The 25254-nt window shown below is 49.7% G+C and overlaps 1 protein-coding gene across 1 annotated transcript in view; it reads right to left on the reverse strand.

Annotated features, from left to right (window-relative positions):
- Positions 1-25254, reverse strand: part of PLXNA4 (plexin A4) — a 930623-nt gene that overhangs the window by 99092 nt on the left and 806277 nt on the right. The window lies entirely within an intron of this gene.

A 25254-nucleotide genomic window follows, 5' to 3' on the forward strand; every position in this document is an offset into this window, starting at 1 on the left:
TGGGGACCACTGCCCTTCAAGTCATATAGAGCAGGGGTGGCCTACGGTAGCTCTCCAGACGTTTTTCTGCCTACAACTCCCATCAGCCCCAGCCAGCATAGCCAATGGCTGGGGCTGATGGGAGTTGTAGGCAAAAAACATCTGGAGAGCTACCGTTGGCCACCCCTGATATAGAGAATGGGGTGGAATTTTTTCCTGTGGCCCCGGAAGGTAGGACCAGAACCAATGGGTTGAGATTAAATCAAAAGAGTTTCCGGCTCAATATTAGGAAGAACTTCCTGACCGTTAGATTCAGAAGAAGGCGGCTTCATAGGTTCATATATATGTTAAGGGTTGTCGGTCTCCCCTGTCCGCCGGCAAGGGATGGGTTAGGGAGGGGGGTTAGGGTTGTCAGATCCAGACTGGGAAACTCCTGGAGATTTGGGGATAGATGCTGGGGGGGGGGGGACAGGGACCTCAGTGGGGCACAAGGCCATAGAGTCCACCCTCCAAAGTATCCTTTTCTCCAGGGGAAACTGATCTCTGTAGCCTGAAGATGAGCTGTAATTCCAGGGGATCCCCAGGTCACACCTAGAGTCTGGCATCATCCTACAGGCTTAAATGGAAGAGTGGGGATTCGAGCCTAGCACTCCGGGATCCCATTTCAACACTCTAACCCAGGGATGTCAAACATGCAGCCCAGGGGCCGAATCAGGCCCCCGGAGGGCTCCTATCAGCCCTCCCGAGCAACTGGCTGTCCTCTGCTTCCTTCTCCCTCTCTCTTGCCTCCTTCTGCATCACAGCTTGCTTGGCCAGGCTTTTGTACAGGAACTACAATTGCACTTGCATAGCAATTGCACAGGAACTACAGCAATTGTACAGAAACTACAGAGCAAAACCTTGTTTTCTCCACCGGCTGAGGCTCCTCCCTTGAGGAGGAAGGAGGGGAGGCAGAGCTCGCTTTGCCAGGCTCTCTCAATCCCACAGCAGAACTACTGAGCCAAGCCTCTCTTCCTTCTATTGGCTGAGGCTCCTCTCCCTCCTGGTCCCCTGGGGAAGGAAGGAAAGATCCACAGCTTCCTTTGCCCAGTTCCCTGGGTCCCATGGGAGAGATACAAAGAAAGCACCTTTAAGACCAATGAGTGGTAATGTTTTAATCATGGTTTAAGGTGGTTTTTTTTTTTTAAAAATCTTTAATTGTGTTTGTCTGTGTCCTTTATAAAGTTTGTTTCTCTGCTTTCTAATCTTAAACAGGAACGCACATGGCCCAGCCCGACAAAGTCTCATTTATGTCAGATCCGGCCCTCATAACAAATGAGTTTGACACCCCTGCCCTAGCCCTTGCAAAAGGCTGACACTTGCTCATATCTCAGACAGCCTCAAGCCTCAATGTCACCTTTTATGAAGAAGAAGAAGAAGAATTGCAGATTTATACCCCGCCCCTCTCTCTGAACCAGAGACTCAGAGCTGCTTACAATCTCCTGTATCTTCCTCCCCCACAACAGACACCCTGTGAGGTGGGTGGGGCTGGAGAGAGCTCTCACAGCAGCTGCCCTTTCAAGGACAGCTATGGCTGACCCAAGGCCATCCCAGCAGCTGCAAGTGAAGGAGTGGGGAATCAAACCCAGTTCTCCCAGATAAGAGAGCTCTGGCTGACCCAAGGCCATTCCAGCCGGTGCAAGTGGAGGAGTGGGGAATCCAACCCGGTTCTCCCAGATAAGAGAGCTCTGGCTGACCCAAGGCCATTCCAGAAGCTGCAAGTGGAGGAGTGGGGAATCCAACCCGGTTCTCCCAGATAAGAGAGCTATGGCTGACCCAAGGCCATTCCAGCAGCTGCAAGTGGAGGAGTGGGGAATCCAACCCGGGTCTCCCAGATAATAGAGCTCTGGCTGACCCAAGGCCATTCCAGAAGCTGCAAGTGGAGGAGTGGGGAATCAAACCCTGTTCTCCCAGATAAGAGAGCTCTGGCTGACCCAAGGCCATTCCAGCAGCTGCAAGTGGAGGAGTGGGGAATCAAACCCGGTTCTCCCAGATAAGAGAGCTCTGGCTGACCCAAGACCATTCTAGCAGCTGCAAGTGGAGGAGTGGGGAATCCAACCCGGTTCTCCCAGATAATAGAGCTCTGGCTGACCCAAGGCTATTCCTGAAGCTGCAAGTGGAGGAGTGGGGAATCAAACCCAGTTCTCCCAGATAAGAGAGCTCTGGCTGACCCAAGGCCATTCCAGCAGGTGCAAGTGGAGAAGCGGGAAATCAAATCCGGTTCTCCCAGATAAGAGAGCTCTGGTTGACCCAAGGCCATTCCAGCCGGTGCAAGTGGAGGAGTGGGGAATCCAACCCGGTTCTCCCAGATAAGAGAGCTCTGGCTGACCCAAGGCCATTCCAGAAGCTGCAAGTGGAGGAGTGGGGAATCCAACCCGGTTCTCCCAGATAAGAGAGCTCTGGCTGACCCAAGGCCATTCCAGCAGCTGCAAGTGGAGGAGTGGGGAATCCAACCCGGGTCTCCCAGATAATAGAGCTCTGGCTGACCCAAGGCCATTCCAGAAGCTGCAAGTGGAGGAGTGGGGAATCAAACCCTGTTCTCCCAGATAAGAGAGCTCTGGCTGACCCAAGGCCATTCCAGCAGCTGCAAGTGGAGGAGTGGGGAATCAAACCCGGTTCTCCCAGATAAGAGAGCTCTGGCTGACCCAAGACCATTCTAGCAGCTGCAAGTGGAGGAGTGGGGAATCCAACCCGGTTCTCCCAGATAATAGAGCTCTGGCTGACCCAAGGCTATTCCTGAAGCTGCAAGTGGAGGAGTGGGGAATCAAACCCGGTTCTCCCAGATAAGAGAGCTCTGGCTGACCCAAGGCCATTCCAGCAGGTGCAAGTGGAGAAGCGGGAAATCAAATCCGGTTCTCCCAGATAAGAGTCCGCACACTTCACCGCTACACCAAACTGGCTCTAACAGCAAAGAAGGGGACCTCACCTGCAGACTCTGTTTGCGCTGTGAATGGTGAAACGCCAGGCCCGCGCGGCTAATTTTGTGCCGCTCCCGCAATTCCCTTATTGCATAATTAAATTGTGTTTGCAAAACCCGTGCTTGGCTTTTGCAATCCGGCTCGGAGCAGCAGCTGTTGATCAGATGCCAAAGTGAGGAAAGGGGCTGTTGCTTGGCCTGCTGCTGAACCGAAGCAAAGAGAACCGGCGGGTCACTCTCTGGCCAGATGAGCAGCAAGAGATCTGGCCTTTAGCTTCATCTCGGAGGCCAAGAGCAAAGCTGGGTGACTTAGGTTTGCCAGCTCCAATTCAAGAAATATCTGGGGACTTTGTGGTGGAGCCAGCAGCAAGGGTGTGTCAAACATAACTGAACTCCAAAGGAAGTTCTGGCCATCACATTTAAAGGGACCGCACACCTTTTAAATGCCTTCCCTCCATTGGAAATAACGAAGGATAGGGGCACCTTCTTTGGGGGCTGATAGAATTGGACCCCCTGGTCCAAAGTTTTTGAAAGTTGGCGTGCCTTTTGAGGAGAGGCATTGGATGCTATGCAGGAAATTTGGTGCTTCTATCTCAAAACACAGCCCTCCCAGAGCCCCAGTTACCCACAGATCAATTCTCCATTATACTCTATGGGAATCATTCTCCCTAGGGAATAATGGAGGGTCCAGCAGGCACTTCCCCCCTTGCTTCTGATGACTCTGAAGCGGGGGAAGGGACTCCAAACAGGGGGATCCCCTGCCCCCACCTGGGGATTGCCAGCTCTAGGGTGAGTATTTCTTTGCAAGCTAGAACTGGATCAGGCAGACCGTCGGATCTCAGGCGCAAGGCCACGGAGTGCGGAAAATAGAAACTGTCCACCAGAAATACTATAGGCCAGTTTTCTTTTTGCGCAGCGTGGTAAAGCTGCAGTACTGCAGTCGGAGCCCTCTGCTCACGACATGAGTTCGATTCCGGAGGAATCTGGTTCAGGTAGCCGGCTCCAGGTTGACTCAGCCTTCCATCCTTCCGAGGTCGGTCAAATGAGTCCCCAGTTTGCTGGGGGGGAAGTGTTGATGACTGGGGAAGGCAAGGGCAAACCACCCCGTAAAAAGTCTGCCGGGAAAACATCGTGAAAGCAACGTCACTCCAGAGTTGGAAACGACTGGTGCTTGCACAGGGGACTACCTTTACGTTTCTTAAAGGGTTAAAGATGCATCTGAAATCATCTTTGGCCAAGTCTCTCCTGAACTTCAAAGAGCCAAATGGCCTAAACTTGTTTCCAGAGCACCACTAATGCATTAGGAATTCTTCCTTCCATTCGCTCACTCATGAGTCCCCTCCCTCAAATTAATACTGTGACATTAGAAGAGCCCTGCTGTATCAGACTAGTGGTTCAATTAGTCCAGGGGTGTCAAATATGCAGCCCAGGGGCCGAATCAAGCCCCCAAGCAACTGTCTGTCATCTGTCAACTGGCTGTCATCTGCTTCCTTCTCCCTCTCTTTTGCTCCCTTCTGCATCACAGCTTGCTTTGCCAGGCTTGCTCAATCGCACAGGAACTACAGAGCAAAAACCCTCTATTTTCTCCACTGGCTGAGGCTCCTCCCTTGAGGAGGAAGGAGGGGAGGCAGAGTTTGCTTTGCCAGGCTCTCTCAATCCCACAGCAAAGCTACTGAGCCAAGCCTCTCTTCCTTCTATTGGCTGAGGTTCCTCCCCCGCCTGGTCCCCTGGGGAAGGAAGGAAAGATCCAGAGCTTCCTTTGCCCAGTTTCCTCGATCCCATGGGAGAGATACAAAGAAAGTAGCTTTGAGACCGAGTGCTAATGTTTTAAGCATGTTTTATTTTAAGGGTTTTTAAAACAAAAACAAAATTGTGTTTGTCTGTGTCCTTTATAAAGTTTGTATCTCTGCTACCTAATCTTAAATAGGAACACAAACGACCCAGCCTGATATGGCCCGGCCCGACCAAATCTCATTTATGTCAGATTTGGCCCTCATAGCAAATGAGTTCGACACCCCTGGTCTAGTCCATTATACCGTCTCACACAGTGGCCAGCCAGTTCCTCTGGAGGGCCAACAACAGGGCAGAGAGGCTGAGGCCTTCATAAGAATGTAAGAGTCCTGCTGGATCAGACCAGTGAGGGTCCATCTAGTCCAGCCTCCTGTCTCACGCAGTGGCCAACCAGTTTCTCTGGAGGGCCAACAACAGGGCAGAGAGGCTGAGGCCTTCATAAGAACATCAGAAGAGCCTTGCTGGATCAGACCAGTGAGGGTCCATCTATTCCAGCCTCCTGTCTCACACAGTGGCCAACCAGTTTCTCTGGAGGGCCAACAACAGGGCAGAGAGGCCAAGGCCTTCCCCTGATAAGAACATCGGAAGAGCCCTGCTGGATCAGACCACCCAGGAAGCTCAGGGTTGCAAAGCAGAGGCAGGTGATGACAAAATGACCTCTGCATATTTTATGCCCGGACTTGAATGGTCCAGACCATCATCAGATCGTAACTTCTCAGGTCATAACTTCTCACAGAGCTGTTCTCTCCAGAGCTCTCTTGGCCCCACATCCCTCACAGGGTGTCTGTTGTGGGGAGGGGAAGGGAAAGGAGATTGTCGGCCACTCTGAGACTCCGAGTGAAGGGCGGGGTATAAATCCAAACTCCTCCTCTTCCTCTTCTTCACCACCTGGGAGTTGCCCATCATTCTATCTCACTCCTGTTGGCTTGTGCTGGTTCCTCTGTGATAGCAATCTGATTCCCCCAGAGACTCACCCACTCACTCATAGTTCAAAATGGCAAATTGCTTTTCTTCAATCTGATCCTACTTGCAAGAGCTGGGTTCGAGTCCCTTTGCTGCTGCTGCTGCTGCTGCTAGTACAGGGCCTACTGTAAGAGCCAGGTTTAATTCCCCACTCCTCCACTTGCAGCTGCTGGAATGGCCTTGGGTCAGCCATGGCTCTCATAGGAGTTGTTGTTGAAAGGGCAGCTTCTGTCAGAGCTCTCTCAGCCTCACAGGGTGTCTGTTGTGGGGGAGGAAGATAAAGGAGATCGTGACTGCTCTGAGACTCTGAGATTCAGGGTGTTGGGCGGGATATAAATCCAATCTCTTCTTCTTCTGCTGCTGCTGTTAGTACAGGGCCTACTGTAAGAGCTGGGTTTAATTCCCCACTTGCAGGTGCTGGAATGGCCTTGGGTCAGCCATGGCTCTTGTAGGAGTTGTCCTTGAAAGGGCAGCTTCTGTCAGAGCTCTCTCAGCCCCACCTACCTCACAGGGTGTCTGTTGTGGTGGAGGGACGGTAAAGGAGATTGTGCACTGCTCTGAGATTCAGAGTACAGGGTAGGATATAAATCCAATTTCTTCTTCTTCTTCTTCTGTCTCGAATCCGAGTACTAACAAGGGCTTACCCTGTTTAACTCCCAAGCTCTGACCAGCAATTTTTAGGGCAATTCTTGCTGCTCTTTGGTAAAATGGTGTAAAGCGGGGGGGGGGGGGGGAGGCAATCTTGATATGACTTTAGGGCCATTTTTGGAGCACGGCACTTTACCCATGTGCTCGAGATCATGAGGACATCTGTAAAACCCCCACCAAAAAGAATCTCGACGCAACCTGGAACGCAATCGCATCAGTATTGCTTAGCTGCGGCATTCCATTGTTGCACCTATGTATGCCGGGGACTCTGTGCGTGGGGGCAATACAATTGAACACAAGGACGCGAAATCTATAGCGCGTCGTACGTGCTCTGGTTAGGAAAAATTCTTCTATTGAAACCTCATTCGGAAAGGGGGGAAAGGTAAAACTTGTGGAACAATAAAAAAACAGAACGGGGGAAATCCGCTCACTCCGCAAAGGACGAGCCCCGACAATACTGTGCGTTTGATTTTCTGGTTTTCTTGGGAGTTCTTTTGTTCTCCCAGACAGAAAAGGCCTTTGCATTTCTTCTGCCTGCTGCTCCAGCAAACGCAAGCCTCCTTGAACTGGCTGATGGCTCATCACATTCTCCTTCCGCCGCTCGGTGGTGATTCCTTTAGCTCAGGGGCACTTCCCAGAGAGCTTGGTCCTCCAAGGCCCAGCAGCCCTCGTGAGTCTGTGGAGCACAGACTAACGCCTCCAACTAGGGCTGCCATCTTCTAGCTGTTGTTGTTGTTCAGTCGCATAGTCGATTCCGACTCTTTGCGACCCCCGTGGACCAAGTCACGCCAGGCCCTCCTGTCTTCCACCGTCCTCCGAAGTCTGCTCAAATTCATGTTAGTTGCATCAGGAACGCTGTCCAGCCATCTCCTCTTTTGCCGTCCCCTTCTTCTTTTGCCTTCTGTCTTTCCTAGCATCAGGGTCTTCTCCAGGGAGTGCTCCCTTCTCCTTTGGTGGCCAAAGTATTTGAGCTTCAGCTTCAGCATCTGACCTTCTAGGGAACAGTCTGGGTTGATTTCCCTTAGGACTGACTGATTGGATCTTCTTGCAGTCCAAGGGACTCTCAAGAGTCTTCTCCAGGGAGTGCTCCCTTCTCATTTGGTGGCCAAAGTATTTGAGCTTCAGCTTCAGTATCTGACCTTCTAGGGAACAGTCTGGGTTGATTTCCCTTAGGACTGACTGATTGGATCTTCTTGCAGTCCAAGGGACTCTCAAGAGTCTTCTCCAGGGAGTGCTCCCTTCTCACTGGGTGGCCAAAGTCTTTGAGCTTCAGCTTCAGCACCTGACCTTCCAGGGAACAGTCAGGGTTCTTCTTCTGGAGAACCAGTCTGGTGTAGCGGTTAAGTGTGCAGACACTTATCTGGGAGAACTGGATTTGATTCCCCGCTCCTCCACTCGAAGCTGCTGGAATGGCCTTGGGTTAGCCATAGCTCTCGTAGGAGTTGCCCTTGAAAGGGCAGCTGCTGTAAGAGTCCTCTCAGCCCCACCTAACTCACAAGCTGTCTGTTGTGTGTGGGGCGGGGGGAAGGTAAAGGAGATTGTGACTGCTCTGAAACTCTCAGATTCGGAGTATAGGGTGGGATATAAATCTAATATTATCATCTTCATCATCAATATCATCATCAGTATCAATAAATCCAATATCATCATCTTCTTGAGAACCAGTTTGGTGTAACAGTTTAGTGTGCAGACTCTTATCTGGGAGAACTGGATTTGATTCCCCACTCCTCCACTCGTAGTTGCTGGAATGGCCTTGGGTCAGCCACAGCTCTCATAGGAGTTGTCCTTGAAAGGCTAGCTACTGTAAGAGTCCTCTCAGCCCCACCCACCTCACAGGCTGTCTGTTGTGTGTGTGTGTGTGTGGGGGAAGGTAAGGTTGATTCTGATCGCTCTGAATCAGATTCAGAATATAGGGCAGGATATAAATCCAATATCATCATCGTCATCTTCATCATCATCTTCTTCTCCTCTTCCTCCTTCTTCTCCTTCTCCTCCTCCTTCTTCTTCTCCTTCTTCTTCTCCTTCTCCTCCTCCTTTTCCATCTCCTCCATCTTCTCCTCCTCCTCCATCTCCTCCTCCTCCTCCTCCATCTTCTCCTCCTCCTCTTCCTCCTTCTGCTCCTTCTCCTCCTCCTTCTTCTTCTTCATGAAAACGGCTGGCTTGTCTGCACTGCCTCCATTCTGTCTCCCTCACTCACAGGTCAGCAGAGCTTGCTACACAAGGGCTCCAATCCAATTGGCCACGCGTCTTACCTTCAGGAAAGAGGAAGACGGCTTTTTCCTTGGGGGGGGGGGGAAGGGAGGAAATCCCATTAACTTTATCTCGCCTTCCCTCGGAAGCAGTAAATGCTAACTCAAGAGATGGGCTGCTGTGAATTCTTTATATCCCAGCCAGGAGATAGTGTATCTTTCCAGCGCATGCCGCAATTACATAGCTAAGAGGAAGAAAGAGAAAGGGACATTCCACAGACTTCAGACAAAAAGAGGATTTGTTGGGATTAATCCCTCCTCGTGTGAAGGGGTTAGGATGACATTCAAGTCCCACTTAGTGCTGGTCAGCAGACCGCTGGAAATGCAGCGCTGTCCGGCTCCAGGTGGGGAAGCCTGGGATGGAACAGAGAAAAGGGAAAGGTTCCCTGTGCAAGCACCAGTCGTTTCCAACTCTGAGGTGACGTTGCTTTCACAACGTTTTCACGGCAGACTTTTTACGGGGTGGTTTGCCCTTGCCTTCCCCGTTCATCTACGCTTTCTCCCCAGCAAGCTGCGGACTCATTTGACCGACCTCGGAAGGATGGGAGGCTGAGTCAACCTCGAGCTGGCTACCTGAAAACCCAGCTTCCGCCGGGGATCGAACTCAGGTCGTGAACAGAGCTTAGGACTGCAGTGCTACAGCTTTAACACTCTGCGCCACGGGGCAAATCAAGGAGCTGCAAATGGTCAGCACCATGGACAGGTCCCCAGGAGCAAACAGAGTCGAGCAGGGCTTTTTTTGCAGCAGGAACTCCTTTGCATATTACGCCACACCCCCCTGACATAGACAATCTTTTGGAGCTGACAGTAGGCCGGAGCTGGGTACTCGTTTTACCGACCTCGGAAGGATGGATGGCTGAGTCAACCTTGAGTCGGCTACCTGAACCCAGCTTCCGCCGGGATCGAACTCAGGTCGCGAGCGGAGATTTTGGACTGCAGTACTGCAGGTTTACCACTCTGCACCATGGGGCTTTCTTTCTTACTCCTCCCCCACCCACCAAATACTTGCTTCTGGGTTCCATTGCTTCATGCATGGTTATAGGATGGTGTCAGAAGTGTCTCATTGAAGTTATTACTGTATTGCATTTACTAACCCTATGCTGAAATAAACCATTGTGCCACTAACACCTGAGCCCTGCAAGAGAAGGAGGTAGGGTGGGAACGGAGGTGCCAGGGCCCTGGAGGCCAGCACAACCTTTGATGTGCAAAAATGCGAAGCTCGCCTCGCTGGCGCCTCCCGAGCAAAGCAAGGACACCACCAGGGGGGAGAGACCGGCCGTCCCCGGCAACTGATAAGCCGGCATGGGAAGAAGTTACTTGCAGGGCCAAATGCCTTTTATTATGGGAACTAGTTTAAAGCCCATTCTTTTGAAGTGTATGTATAAATATCAAGAGTTGGAACTACCCGTTATCAGTTTCAATCCTCCCTTAGTAGAGAGTAACATTGTTGTAATCAATAAATGAAACTTAGCTTTGGAAAAAAGACAAGTCTGATTATTTTGAAACTTCAGTGAACCCTTTGCTGACAGATGGGGGAGACTTGTCTTGGCAGTAGTATGCGCGAAAAGGATCTAGGGGTCTTAGTGGACCATATACTGAACATGAGTCAACAGCGTGATGCGGTGGCTAAAAAGGCAAGTGCAATTTTGGGCTATATCAACAGAAGTATAGTGACTAGATCACGTGAAGCGATGATATCGCTTTACTCTGCTTTGGTTAGACCTCACCTGGAGGTCTCACTCCATGGCTCTCCAGGATCTCAGGCAGAGGTCTTTCCCATCGCCTCCTGTCTGATCCTTTTAACTGGAGATGTCGGGGATTGAACCTGGGACCTTCTGCATGCTGAGCAGATGCTCTACCACTGAGCTACTGCTCCACTTCCTGGCTCTCCAGCGTCTCAGGCAGAGGTCCTTCCTATAACCTCCTGCCTGGTCCTTTTAACTGAAGATGCTGGGGATTGAACCTGGGACCTTCTGCATGCCAAGCAGATGTTCTGCCGCTGAGCCACAGCCTCACTCCATGGTTCTTCAGGATCTCAGGCAGAGGTCTTTCCCATTGCCTCATGTCTGGTCCTTTTAACTGGAGATACCAGGGATTGAACTTGGGACCTTCTGCATGCCAAGCAGATGCTCTACCGCTGACCCTCAGCCCCTCCCCGATTTCCCGTTCTGCTGAGGGGAAATCTCGGCTGAATTCAACCCTTAATTATAACAAGGAGACTGAATTTGCTCTCCATGACCTTGCAAGGAAAGAGATAATTTTCTGGAGTGGAAAATGAAGGATCCTATCAATCGCAGCCGGGAAAATAGGAAAGGAAAGCACGGTGCGCAGTCACGGAGTCACTCAGGACAGGGGCAAAAAAGGGGCCGGGGATTGTAAGCGTGCCTGTGCGGGGGTAGAGCTCAAGATTAATTGGTAAAGGTTGTCCCCTGTGCAAGCACCAGTCACTTCCCACTCTGGGGTGACATCACATCATGACATTTTGTTGATCAGCCCTCAGAGTATCAAAATGATCTGTGGAGACCCCCAGCGGTTGAGAGGAAAGAAGAAGAAGAAGATATTGGATTTATATCCCGCCCTTCACTCCGAAGAGTCTCAGAGCGGCTCACAATCTCCTTTACCTTCCTCCCCCACAACAGACACGCTGTAAGGTGGGTGGGGCTGGAGAGGGCTCTCACAGCAGCTGCCCTTTCAAGGACAACCTCTGCCAGAGCTATGGCTGACCCAAGGCCATTCCAGCAGGTGCAAGTGCAGGAGTGGGGTATCAAACCCGGTTCTCCCAGATAAGACTCCGCACACTTAACCACTAAAGGAAAGGAAAGGTCTCCTGTGGGGACTCATTTTACCGACCTCGGAAGGGTGGAAGGCTGAGTCAACGTCGAGCCAGCTACCTGAAAACCCAGCTTCTGCCGGGATCAAACTCAGGTCATGAGCAGAGAGCTCAGACTGCAGTACTGCAGCTTTACCACTCTGTGCCACGGGGCTGCTTAAAGGTAAAGGTAGTCCCCTGTGCAAGCACCAGTCGTTTCTGACTCTGGGATGACGTCGCATCACGACATTTTCACGGCAGACTTTTTACGGGGTAGTTTGCCATTGCATTCCCCAATCATTGACACTTCCCCCCCAGCAAGCTGGGTCCTCATTTGACTCGGAAGGATGGAAGGCTGAGTCAACCTTGAGCCGGCTACCTGAACCCAGCTTCCATTGGGGATCAAACTCAGGTCGTGAGCAGAGCTTGGACTGCGGTACTGCAGCTTTACCGCTCTGCACCACGGGGCTCCCTAGAGCTCAAGATTAAAGCCGAGAAAAAGCTTTGGAAGCGGTAGCTGAAGTCACATAGAAGGAGAGCAGCCAAGAATCGCAGCCCCTCCCATCTCGGTCAGAAGAATCAGCCAAAAAAGGGCCCCTGGAAGGTGTTAGCAGGGATGCTGAGAAATGGTTTGGAGCAGGTTGAGCGAGAGGCTGATGAGGTGCTCATTACTGGAAGAGTGGAAAAGAGAGGGCAAGCTTTTGAAGACGTGCATTTGGTCCTTGGACTGAGCGCGTTGGATTACTCAACATCTCCATTGCATATTAAGCCACACACCCCTGATGTAGCTAATCCTCCAAGAGCTTACAGGGCTCTTAGCACAGGGCCTGCTGGAAGCTCCAGGAGGATTGGCTGCATCAGGGGTGTGTGGCCTAATAGGCAAAGGAGGTCCTGCTAGAATTCCTTATAGGGCTCTTCATACAGGGCCTGCTGAGAGCTCCAGGAGGATTGGCTGCATCAGGGGGGTGTGGCCTAATAGGCAAAGGAGGTCCTACTAGAATTCCTTACAGGGCTCTTTGTACAGGGCCTGCTGAGAGCTCCAGGAGGATTGGCTACATCAGGGGTGTGTGGCCTAATAGGCAAAGGAGGTCCTGCTAGAATTCCTTACAGGGCTCTTCGTACAGGGCCTGCTGTGAGCTTCAGGAGGATTGGCTACATCAGGGGTGTGTGGCCTAATAGGCAAAGGAGGTCCTGCTAGAATTCCTTACAGGGCTCTTCGTACAGGGCCTGCTGAGAGCTCCAGGAGGATTGGCTACATCAGGGGTGTGTGGCCTAATAGGCAAAGGGGGTCCTGCTAGAATTCCTTACAGGGCTCTTCGTACAAGGCCTACTGTGAGCTTCAGGAGGATTGGCTACATCAGGGGGGTGTGGCCTAATAGGCAAAGGAGGTCCTGCTAGAATTCCTTACAGGGCTCTTCGTACAGGGCCTGCTGAGAGCTCCAGGAGGATTGGCTACATCAGTGGGGTGGGGCCTAATATGCAAAGGAGCTCCTGCTACAAAAAAAAGCCCTGAATAAAAGCAACTGTTTGGGACTAAATGGACTATCTCAGCAGCCAGGCGTGGTAGCGGACTTGCAGCCGAGAAAGTCCTTTTCTGCATTCAGTGATACTTGATAGCCTAGGAAGGACAGAGCTGTCAATCAACAGAGCAAGCCAAAAGCACCCCGGGGCAGCTGGCACCTTCCCTGAGCACAGATACTGCACATGATTCTCTGGTTGCAATTTTATGGTTCAGTTCACGCAGGAGGGTGAGCTCCCTTATCCCGGGCACAGACAGAGACCTCCTCTGCGTTTCCTGCCCAGAGAGAGAGAGACCTGATTATGCACGGGATAGAGAAGGTAGAGAAAGAAGTCCTTTTCTCCCTTTCTCACAACATGAGAACTCGTGGGAACTCGATGAAATTGCTGAGTGGTCGGGTTAGAACGGATGAAAGGAAGGACTTCTTCACCCAAAGGGGGATTAACACGTGGAATTCACTGCCACAGGAGCTGGCGGCGGCTACAGGCATAGACAGCTTCAAGAGGGGAATGAATAAGCATATGGAGCAGAGGTCCATCAGCGGCTATTAGTCACAATGTATCATTGGTACTCTCTGCTGGGAATTATTAGGAAGGGAATTGAAAACAAATCAGCCAGTATCATAATGCTCCTGTATAAATCAATGGTGCGGTCTCATTTGGAATACTGTGTGCAATTCTGGTCACCGCACCTCAAAAAAGGATATTATAGCATTGGAAAAAGTCCAGAAAAGGGCAACTAGAATGATTAAAGGGTTGGAACACTTTCCCTATGAAGAAAGGTTAAAACGCTTGGAGCTCTTTAGCTTGGAGAAACGTTGACTGCGGGGTAACATGACAGAGGTTTACAAGATTATGCATGGGATAGATATGGTAGAGAAAGAAGTCCTTTTCTCCCTTTCTCACAATACAAGAACTCGTGGGCATTCGATGAAATTGCTGAGCAGTTGGGTTAGAACGGATAAAAGGAAGTCCTTCTTCACCCAAAGTGTGATTAACATGTGGAATTCACTGCCACAGGAGGTGGTGGTGGCTACAAGCATAGACAGAGGGGAATGGATAAGCATATGGAGCAGAGGTCCATCAGTGGCTATTAGCCACAGCTTATTGTTAGAAATCTCTGTCTGGGGCGGTGATGCTCTGTATTCTTGTGCTTGAGGGGGGTCATAGTGGAAGGACTTCTAGCTCCACTGATGGACCTCTAGATGGCACCTAGGTTTTTTGGCCACTATGTGACACAGAGTGTTGGACTGGATGGGCCATTGGCCTGATTCAACATGGCTTCTGTTATGTTCTTATGTGACACAGAGTGTTGGACTGGATGGGCCGTTGGGCTGATCCAATATGGCTTCTCTTATGTGACACAGAGTGCTGGATTGGATGGGCCATTGGGCTGATCCAACATGACTTCTCTTAAGTTCTTATGTGACACAGAGTGTTGGACTGGATGGGCCATTGGCCTGACCCAACATGGCTTCTCTTATGTTCTTATGTGACTCAGAGTGTTGGACTGGATGGGCCATTGGCATGATCCAACATGGCTCCTCTTATGTTCTAATGTGACTCAGAGTGTTGGACTGGATGGGCCATTGGCCTGACCCAACATGGCTTCTCTTATGTACTTATGTGATTCAGAGTGTTGGACTGGATGGGCCATTGGCCTGATCCAACATGGCTTCTCTTATGTTCTTATGTAAGAAGATATTGGATTTATATCCCGCCCTCCACTCCGAAGAGTCTCAGAGCGGCTCACAATCTCCTTTACCTTCCTCCCCCACAACAGACACCCTGTGAGGTGGGTGGGGCTGAGAGGGCTCTCACAGCAGCTGCCCTTTCAAGGACAACCTCTGCCAGCACTATGGCTGACCCAAGGCCATTCCAGCAGGTGCAAGTGGAGGAGTGGGGAATCCAATCCGGTTCTCTCAGATAAGAGTCCTCACACTTAACCCTACACCAAACTGGCTCTCCCTAGAGTGTTGGACTGGATGGGCCATTGGCCTGATCCAACATGGCTTCTCTTATGTTCTAATTCCAAAGGTGCCCACAGGCTCAAAAAGGCTGGGGACCCTTATTTAGGCAGAAAGGCTGGAAGCCAATGTCACTGCCAGCATGTGCTCACAAGGTGGTGTGAACTTGCCCCACGGCCTCGATGAACGTTTCGCTTCATCCACCCGACCAGTTGCCCACGTACCTAGATCCATGTCGGCAGCTTTGGGCCGATGGGAGCAAGGGACGTTCTTGAAGATGGCATCCAGGATCTTCTCCTTGATCTGGTTGATGGTGTCGCAGTTCAAGATCTTCACGGGGATCTCAGGGCTGTTCACATTATCGGGGTTCACGCAGCTCAGCACCTGCATGGGTAAGGCGATGGAGAACAAGCCATGTTTTTAATCATTGGTTTCTTTCCTCTGCTTTCTGCCAGTGGCTTTCCAGATCTGTTTGGATCGTTCGCTGGTTGTTATTACTATTATTTTTTTTAAATACGCAGTTTGTAACTCTGAAAAACAGGTGCTTCTTACAGGAAGGAAATCCAAAGCAAAGCAACGGAAAATAGGTGTGAAATACAGAGGAGAAGCAAAATTGAGACAAGGTCAGCAAAGCAGAGTTTGAAAGCATCCCTATGCAGAGTAGGTCAAAAGGGTTACTGCCTTCTTTTACTCTTTACCATTTTCTCTTACTGTGCTAGTCGTGGACCACACCTAATGGTAATTACCTAATAGTAATTTTTTGGAATAACCTCTATAGTACGTATAGAATATATAGCAAATGTAGTAAATATAGAATATGTTTAGGCAGCTAGGAATTAATATGTATGACATATTTTTTTTAAAAAAATAATGTAAGTATTTTTTTGGATTGATTGTATCTTGACACTCATCTTGACCTCTCTTCTTGAACAGGGAATAGTCAGTATGTCTAATTACATTTAGGTAACTTAATATCCTTCCTTGATATTTATCATGTGTATTTAAGTACTTGTGCTAGTTTATAACTTGTTTTAATAAGATTAATTGTATAGACATATTGATATTGATATTTACTTGTTTAATTGAAAAAAAATAATTAAAAAATGTTAATGCGAAAAAGGGTTACTCCCCAAATCACTTTTGTTGGGGTCATTTTCTGCTCTTGCTTCAACCTCAGTCAGGTTAAAATGGATAAAAGGAACTCCTTCTTCACCCAAAGGGTGATTAACATGTGGAATTCACTGCCACAGGAGGTGGTGGCAGCTACAAGCATAGCCAGCTTCAAGAGGGGGTAAGATAAAAATATGGAGCAGAGGTCCATCGCTGGCTATTAGCCACAGTGTGTATATGTGTGTGTGTGTGTGTATATATATAATTTTTTTGGCCACTGTGTGACACAGAGTGTTGGACTGGATGGGCCATTGGCCTGATCCAACATGGCTTCTCTTATGTTCTTATGTGACACAAAGTGTTGGACTGGATGGGCCATTGGCCTGATCCAACATGGCTTCTCTTATGTGACACAAAGTGTTGGACTGGATGGGCCATTGGCCTGATCCAATATGGCTTCTCTTCTGTTCTTATGTGACACAGAGTGTTGGACTGGATGGGCCATTGGCCTGATCCAACATGGCTTCTCTTATGTTCTTATGTGACACAAAGTGTTGGACTGGATGGGCCATTGGCCTGATCCAACATGGCTTCTCTTGTGTTCTTATGTGACACAGAGTGTTGGACTGGATGGGCCATTGGCCTGATCCAACATGGCTTCTCTGATGTTCTTATGTGACACAGAGTGTTGGACTGGATGGGCCATTGGCCTGATCCAACATGGCTTCTCTTGTGTTCTTATGTGACACAGAGTGTTGGACTGGATGGGCCAATGGCCTGATCCAGCATGGCTTCTCTTGTGTTCTTATGTTCTCAGTCATTGGAGTTTGTTCCCCAACCTGGAGCCCCTCTGGCCTGCCAGGATGACGTCAAATGGTAGGCGAACCGTCAGATTCGCCTACATGATCAAATTATTCAGGACAAACGGAGCATCCCAGAGGCCACGTGCTAGGTTTTGATGCACTCCGCCCACTGTCAGCCCTGGATCCACCACAAGCTCCCAGTTTCAGCCACAGAACTACAATAACCTGCCGATTTCACTCACAGATCCACCCTTAATCTGCCACTTTTGCCCATGCAGCTATTTTATTTATTTTATCAAATTTATATCCCCCCCCCCCCGACTTCCCCTGATGGGCTCAGGGCGGCTAACATCAACCGATTAAACCACATAAGGATTAAAAACAAAACGCACAGTAAAACCATTCATACGATTTAAAATCCTAAAACCAAGACGTGCATTTCTCATTTCTCTGATGTTCTTGTTTCAGTTATAATGATTCAGTGGGATTGTCGCTGCCGTGGAGTAATAGCTACCTCCCTTCAGCGGTTAAAAGCAAGTTTAAATAATTCGGTTTTACAGGCCTTTGGAACTGTGGCACGTCCCGCAGGGCCCTGATGTTTTCGGGGAGGGCGTTCCACAGAACAGGGGCTATGACTGAGAACGCCCCGGCTCTAGTGCTGGACAGTCGAGCCTCTTTCGGTCCAGGGATCTTAAGGAGGTTTTGAGATCCCGAACAGAGTGCTCTCTGGGACACATATGGGGAGATGCGGACCCGAAGGTAGGCAGGTCCCAGGTCATATAGGGCTTTAAAGGTTCTGACCAGCACCTTGAAACGAATCCGGAACATCACAGGCAACCAGCGCGATGTTTCCAGCAGAGGTTGAGTGTGCACCCGTACAGGTAGCTCCATTAACAACCTGGTTGTTGCATTTTGAACTAGTTGTAGCCTCCAAATTTGAGTCAAGGGCAGCCCCATGTAGAGGGCATTACAGTAGTCAGTTCTTGAGGTAACTGTCGCATGGATCACTGTTTCCAAGTCATTGCGTTCTAGGTACGGAGCCAACTCTAGGTATGGAGCCAATAACTTGCCAGTTCCATCCACAGATCCACGATAACTTGCCAGTTTCCCCCATGGATCCACCCGTAGCCTGCCAGGTTAACCCACAGATCCACCCATAACTTGCCAGTTTCGTCCACAGATCCATGATAATTTGCCAGTTTCCCCCACAGATCCACCCATAACTTGCCAGTTTCGTCCACAGATCCACAATAACTTGCCAGTTTCACCCACGGATCCAGCCATGACTTGCCAGTTTCATCCGCTGTGAGCAAAAGACCCCTAATTCCACTTATATACGGACATCATGATCACCCGTTTGGTTGCCAGGGTGCCTGGAGTTTCAACTCACACACATCTGCTCTGAAATGTGGGTTTTACCTACATTTCGTAGGCCTGTATGTATGTTGTATGATTTTGTACCCTTGTACGTTTGCCTTTATTTCATAATAAAACCCCTTGATTATTAGACAATATCTCCTCTTATTGGGTGAATTCCATAGGAGACGCCTCCTGTAGACACAGATCCATAAGATCTCGCTAAAAGATCTCCCCAAACCTCTTTTGAGGGCAATTTGCCTAACACCGTAGATTCACAATAACTTGCCAGTTTCACCCATGGGTCCACCAATAACCTGTCAGTTTTCCACCCATGGATCCACCCATATCTTGCCAGTTTCATCCAGAGATCCACAATAATCTGTCAGTTTAACCTATGGATCCACCCGTAACTTGCCGGCTTCATCCACAGATCCGTAATCACGCAACAGTTCTGTCCACAGATCCAGTTTTGCTCATGGATCCACCCTTAACTTGCATCCACAGATTCAAATAACACCTGCCAGTTTTACTCATGGGTCCACCAATAACCAGTCAGTTTTTCACACATGGAACTACCCATAACTTGCCACTTTCGTCCACAGATCCACAATAACTTGTCAATTTCACCCAACGGATCCAGCCATATAACCTGACAGTTTCACCCACCGATCCACCCATAACTTGCCAGTTTCGACTACAGATTCACCCAGGCAGGGGTCATTTTGTAAAAAAAAAAATATGGTGGAGCTCATTAGCATAACTCATTAGCATATGCCGCCACCCCCCCCCCCTCAGCCAAAAGCAACCCGATGCAAAAAAGGAGAGCCCCGGGCGGGCGAGGCCTGCTTGGGCTGTCTAGAGATCCAGCCACCCCAAGCAGTCCTCACTCGCCTGGGGCACTCCTGCCCCCCCCCCCCCCGCCAATCAAAAACCAGCAAGCCAGCTGCCGCCCAAAATTACATAGGAAGTGGAGAAAGGTGGTGCAGGCTTCTCCGGGGGTTAATGAGGGCTGCTGGGGGCATGGCAAAGCCCCTGCTGGCTGGCTGGCTGCCCGCTCTCCTAATCCAGGGATTGTTACGCAGCTGCACCTACGATTCAATGGGCAAGGTAGGTGGGGAGGAGGAGGGGGGCCGTCAGAAAGGTTCAGGAGCTGAGCACCTGCTGAATCTAGGATCATCAAATCCCAGGTGGGGGCAGGGGATCCCCCAGTTTTGAGGCCCTCCCCCCACTTCAGGGTCATCAAAAAGTGTGGGGGGGGATATCTGCTGGGCACTCCATTATTCCCTATGGAGACCGATTCCCATAGGGTATAATGGAGAACTATTTGTGGGTACCTGGGGCTCTGGGAGGGCTGTTTTTCGAGGTAGAGGCACCACATTTGCAGCATAGCATCCAGTGCCTCTCCCCCAAAAGACCTTCCAGGATTCAAAAAGATTGGACCAGGGGATCCAATTCTATGAGCCCCCAAAGAAGGTGCCCCTGGCCTTCATATTTCCAATGGAGAGAAGGCATTTAAAAGGTGGGTGGTCCCTTTAAACGTGACGGCCAGAACTCCCTTTGGAGCTCAATTGCGCTTGTCACAACCTTGCTCCTGGCTCCACCCCCAAAGTCTCCTGGCTCCACCCCCAAAGTCCCCAGATGTTTCTTGAACTGGACTTGGCAACCCTAGCTGAATCTGAGGCCTGTGCCCAGGAACCACCTGGGCTCTTTCTGGAGAAGGAGCCAGTATTTCTGAAGGGTAACCCTATTTCCAAGTGCAAAGCCATCTAAAAGCCCAAGGAAAGGAAAGGTCCCCTGTGCAAGCACCATTCGTTTCCGACTCTGGGGTGACGTTGCTTTCACAATGTTTTCAGGACAGTCTTTTTACGGGGTGGTTTGCCATTGCCTTCCCCAGTCCTCTACACTCCCCCCCCCCCGCAGCAAGCTGGGGACTTATTTGACCGAGCTCAGAAGGATGGAAGGCTGAGTCAACCTAGAGCCGGCTACTTGAACCCAGCTTCCGCTGGGATTGAACTCGGGTTGTGAGCAGAGGATTCCGACTGCAGCTTTACCACTCTGCGCTTAAAGGTAAAGATAGTCCCCTGTGCAAGCACCGGTCATTTCCGACTCTGGGGTGATGTCGCATCACAACGTTTTCACGGCAGACTTTTTACGGGGTGGTTTGTCCTTGCCTTCTCCAGTCATCTATGCTTCCCACCCCCCCAGCAAACTGGGGACTCCTTTGACCGACCTCGGAAGGATGGAAGGTTGAGTCGACCTCGAACCGGCGACCTGAAAACCCAGCTTCCGCCGGGGATCAAATTCAGGGCGTGAGCAGAGTGTAGGACTGCAGTACTGCAGCTTTAACACTCTGAGCCACGAGAGCTTCTAATTTCGTCAGATTGGGCAAGCAGACCCATCGGCGTTCTCCCTCCCAATCTAATTACTCAGGAATACGGGCAGAGCTTTTTTAAAAAAATTACCTCTTGCTCTGGCAGCTGGCAGGTTAAAAGTTCCCTTAATGAGGAAGGCCTTTGGCTCTGCTCCAAGATCTGTCACCCCCCCCTCCCCAAACAAAGCCAGCTCCCCCCCCCTTCTTAAAAAAAAAACCCTAAATGCAAACAGATGTGGGGATCTCTTGCTCTGCTCCGCATTCTTCGAGCATAATGGAAACTCTCGGCTGCCAAAGCAGTATTTATTAGACGCTCCGACTCTTGTTTCTCTTTTACTCCAACTTTTCTTTTTCTTTTTTCACCTAAGTGGTGAAACGTGATCTGGAGACAAATGAAATATACCACTACCCCCTCCCCCCCCCCCAAAAAAAAATTAACAGATCTTAGAAGCAGAGGTGAAATGGAGGTGGATACGTCTGGGGGGAGGGACTTCAGGGCTTCCCCGCCTTCTCCTCATGAAATTAAACCCCAATCTCTAGGTCTGCGTCTGCTTGCCCAATTCTGGTCACCGGACCTAAAAAAGGATATTATAGCATTGGAAAAGGTGCAGAAAAGGACAACTAGGATGATTGAAGGGTTGGAACACTTTCCCTATGAAGAAAGGTTAAAACGCTTGGGGCTCTTTAGCTTGGAGAAACGTTGACTGCGGGGTGACAAGATAATGCATGGGATGGAGAATGTAAAGAAAGTACTTTTCTCCCTTTCTCACAATACAAGAACTCGTGGGCATTCAATGAAATTGCTGAGCAGGCAGGTTAGAACGGATAAAAGGAAGTCCTTCTTCACCCAAAGGGTGATTAACATGTGAATTCACTGCCACAGGAGGTGGTGGCGGCTACAGGCCAGCTTTAATAGGGGATTGGATAAAAATATGGAGCAGAGGTGTATATATATATCTGGCCACTGTGTGACACAGAGTGTTGGACTGGATGGGCCACTAGCCTGATCCAACATGGCTTCTCTTATGTTCTTATGTGACACAGAGTGTTGGACTGGATGGGCCATTGGCCTGATCCAACATGGCTTCTCTTATGTTCTTATGTGACACAGAGTGTTGGACTGGATGGGCCACTAGCCTGATCCAACATGGCTTCTCTTCTGTTCTTATGTGACACAGAGTGTTGGACTGGATGGGCCATTGGCCTGATCCAACATGCTTCTCTTATGTTCTTATGTGACACAGAGTGTTGGACTGGATGGGCCACTGGCCTGATCCAACATGGCTTCTCTTATGTTCTTATGTGACACAGAGTGTTGGACTGGATGGGCCACTGGCCTGATCCAACATGGCTTCTCTTATGTTCTTATGTGACACAGAGTGTTGGACTGGATGGGCCACTGGCCTGATCCAACATGGCTTCTCTTCTGTTCTTACGTGCCACAGAGTGTTGGACTGGATGGGCCACTGGCCTGATCCAACATGGCTTCTCTTATGTTCTTATGTGACACAGAGTGTTGGACTGGATGGGCCACTGGCCTGATACAACATGTCTCCTTTTCTGTTCTTATGTGACACAGAGTGTCGGACTGGATGGGCCACTGGCCTGATCCAACATGGCTTCTCTTATGTTCTTGTGTGACACAGAGTGTTGGACTGGATGGGCCACTGGCCTGATACAACATGTCTCCTTTTCTGTTCTTATGTGACACAGAGTGTCGGAGTGGATGGGCCACTGGCCTGATTCAGCATGGCTTCTCTTATGTTCTTGTGGGACACAGAGTGTTGGACTGGATGGGCCACTGGCCTGGTCCAACATGGCTCCTCTTCTGTTCTTATGTGACACAGAGTGTCGGACTGGATGGGCCATTGGCCTGATCCAACATGGCTTCTCTTATGTTCTTATGTGACAAAGAGTGTTGGACTGGATGGGCCACTGGCCTGATACAACATGTCTCCTTTTCTGTTCTTATGTGACACAGAGTGTCGGACTGGATGGGCCACTGGCCTGATCCAGCATGGCTTCTCTTATGTTCTTGTGTGACACAGAGTGTTGACTGGACTGATGGGCCACTGGCCTGGTCCAACATGGCTCCTCTTCTGTTCTTATGTGACACAGAGTGTCGGACTGGATGGGCCATTGGCCTGATCCAACATGGCTTCTCTTATGTTCTTGTGTGACACAGAGTGTTGGACTGGATGGGCCACTGGCCTGGTCCAACATGGCTCCTCTTCTGTTCTTATGTGACACAGAGTGTCGGACTGGATGGGCCACTGGCCTGGTCCAACATGGCTCCTCTTCTGTTCTTATGTGACACAGAGTGTCGGACTGGATGGGCCACTGGCCTGATCCAACATGGCTCCTCTTATGTTCTTAATTCAGAAGTTTAGGTCGTAAGGGCTTTTCTGCCCAGGTAATAGGGCAGCACTGCACAGAATAGGTTTACAAACGTGCTAGATTGTCGAACTCACTGGTGTCGAACTCATTTGCTATGAGGGCCGGATCTGACACAAATGAGACCTTGTTGGGCCGGGCCAGGCCAAGTTGGGCCAAGCCATGTCAGGCTGGGCCATGTCTGTACCTATTTAAGATTAGGTAGCAGAGATATAAATTTTTATAAAGGACACAGACAAACACAAATATATATTTTTAAAAACTTCAAACATGCTTAAAACATTAGCATTCATTGGTCTTAAAGATGCTTTCTTTGTATTTCGCCCATGGGATCCAGGGAACTGGGCAAAGGAAGCTGTGGCTCTTTCTTCCTTCCCCAGGGGACCGGGAGTCACAGCCAATAGAAGGAAGAGAGGCTTGGCTCAGTAGCTCTGCTGTGTAATTGAGAGAGCCTGACAAAGCAAGCTCTCCCTCCCCCCCTTCTCCCCAAGGGAGGAGTCTCAGCCAATGGAGAAAATAGAGACTTTGCTCTGTAGCTCCTGTGCGATTGAGCAAGCCTGGCAAAGCAAGCTGTGATGCAGAAGGAAGCAAGAAGAGGGAGAAGGAAGCAGATGATACTGTGAGCCGCCCTGAGTCCGCTTGCGAAGAGGGCGGGATATAAGTCAAATGTAATAAATAAATAAATAAAATAAATGACAGCCAGTTGCTCGGGGACCTGATAGGAGCCCTCTGGGGTCCTGATTCGGCCCCCAAACTGCATGTTTGACACCCCTGTGCTAGAACGCGTGGTTAAGGACTGCGGCCAGGGCCATATTGGGCACTGGGCAGACTAGGCGATCACCTAGGGCACCGAATTGGCACCTCCCATGTGCCTTGGTGATGTTATGGGGGGGGGGGTGCAGAAGTTGCCTTGCTTAGGGTGTGAGACAGTCTAGGGCCAGCCCTGACTGGTCTAGGGCACTGGGCTTAGCTTATTGTTACTCAGGATCCTACCTAGGTAATTTCTGCAGCACTGGATTTCAGAAACAAGGAACTTCAAGAACAGAATGGGGAGAGAAACTGCTGAATTGCAAATTATTATGAAACTTGGAACAAGCGCCTCCCAGGACTGAACAGGGACATTGGTTTTTTTTTTTAAATCTCATTACAGATGCTAAACCCACTCTCGTCGAGTACAATGATACATCCACAGTATTCCAATGTATTTCTCTTTTAGAATAGCGTATCGGAATAATTTTTTGGAATTGACATCCTCAAAATAGGGATATTGGCTGTTTATCTCATTACATATGCTTAACCCATTTTAACTATATTTCATTGTATTCTTTTTTTCTAATGGCAAACTAGAATGATGTTGACATGTGAAATAGTAAATCAGGCGGACAAGAACACCACTTTCCAACGTATTTCTCTTTTTAGCTGTATCAACAGCTGTTTGGGCTGTTTATCTCATTACGTAGACTAAACCCATCTTCCACTATATTTCAATGTATTTTTCTTGAGACCTTGTCAGGCCGGGCCATGTGTGTACCTATTTAAGAAGAGGTAGCAGCGATATAAACTTTATAAAGGACACAAACACAATTAAAGATTTTTTAAAAAAACCTAAAATAAAACACACTTAAAGCAATAGCACTCATTAGTCTTAAAGGTGCTTTCTTTGTATTTCTCCCATGGGATCCAGGGAACTGGGCAAAGGAAGCTCTGGCTCTTTCCTTCCTTCCTTCCCCAGGGGACCAGGAAGGGGAGGAGCCTCAGTCAATAGAAGGAAGAGAGGCTTGGCTCAGTAGCTCTGCTGTGCGATTGAGAGAGCCTGGCAAAGCAAGCTCTGCCTCCCCCCACAAGAAAGAAAATAGAGATTCTGTTCTGTAGCTCCTGTGCGATTGAGCAAGCCTGGCAAAGCAAGCTGTGATGCAGAAGGAAGCAAGAGAGAGGGAGAAGGAAGCTGATGACAGCCAGTTGCTCGGGGACCAAATAGAAGTCCTCTGGGGGCCAGATTTGGCCCCTGGGCCACATGTTTGACACGCATGATCTACATGAAGGACATGTTCTGGAGGCATACTGGCAATGTAGCACTCTTCTGAGGCTTTTTACTTGAAATCAAGCCTGGAAATTCTTGGCGCGTGGCATTCTTGGCGCGTGACACAGGATTGAGACCTGTGGCAAAACGCAGCAGCTGGTCTCGGCTGATGTGCGGGATGATTTCGAATTACCGGTACCTGCTGTTCCATTCCCCCGAATCCCCATTTCAATTTTGCATCTCCCTTACAGAAGTCAAACCTACCATTTCCTTTTTCTACCATTTTCTGTTTCGGCGTGCTGGATTCTCACCCCTTC

Source organism: Heteronotia binoei, chromosome 8, assembly GCF_032191835.1.
Source record: "Heteronotia binoei isolate CCM8104 ecotype False Entrance Well chromosome 8, APGP_CSIRO_Hbin_v1, whole genome shotgun sequence".
Taxonomy (NCBI): domain Eukaryota; kingdom Metazoa; phylum Chordata; class Lepidosauria; order Squamata; family Gekkonidae; genus Heteronotia; species Heteronotia binoei.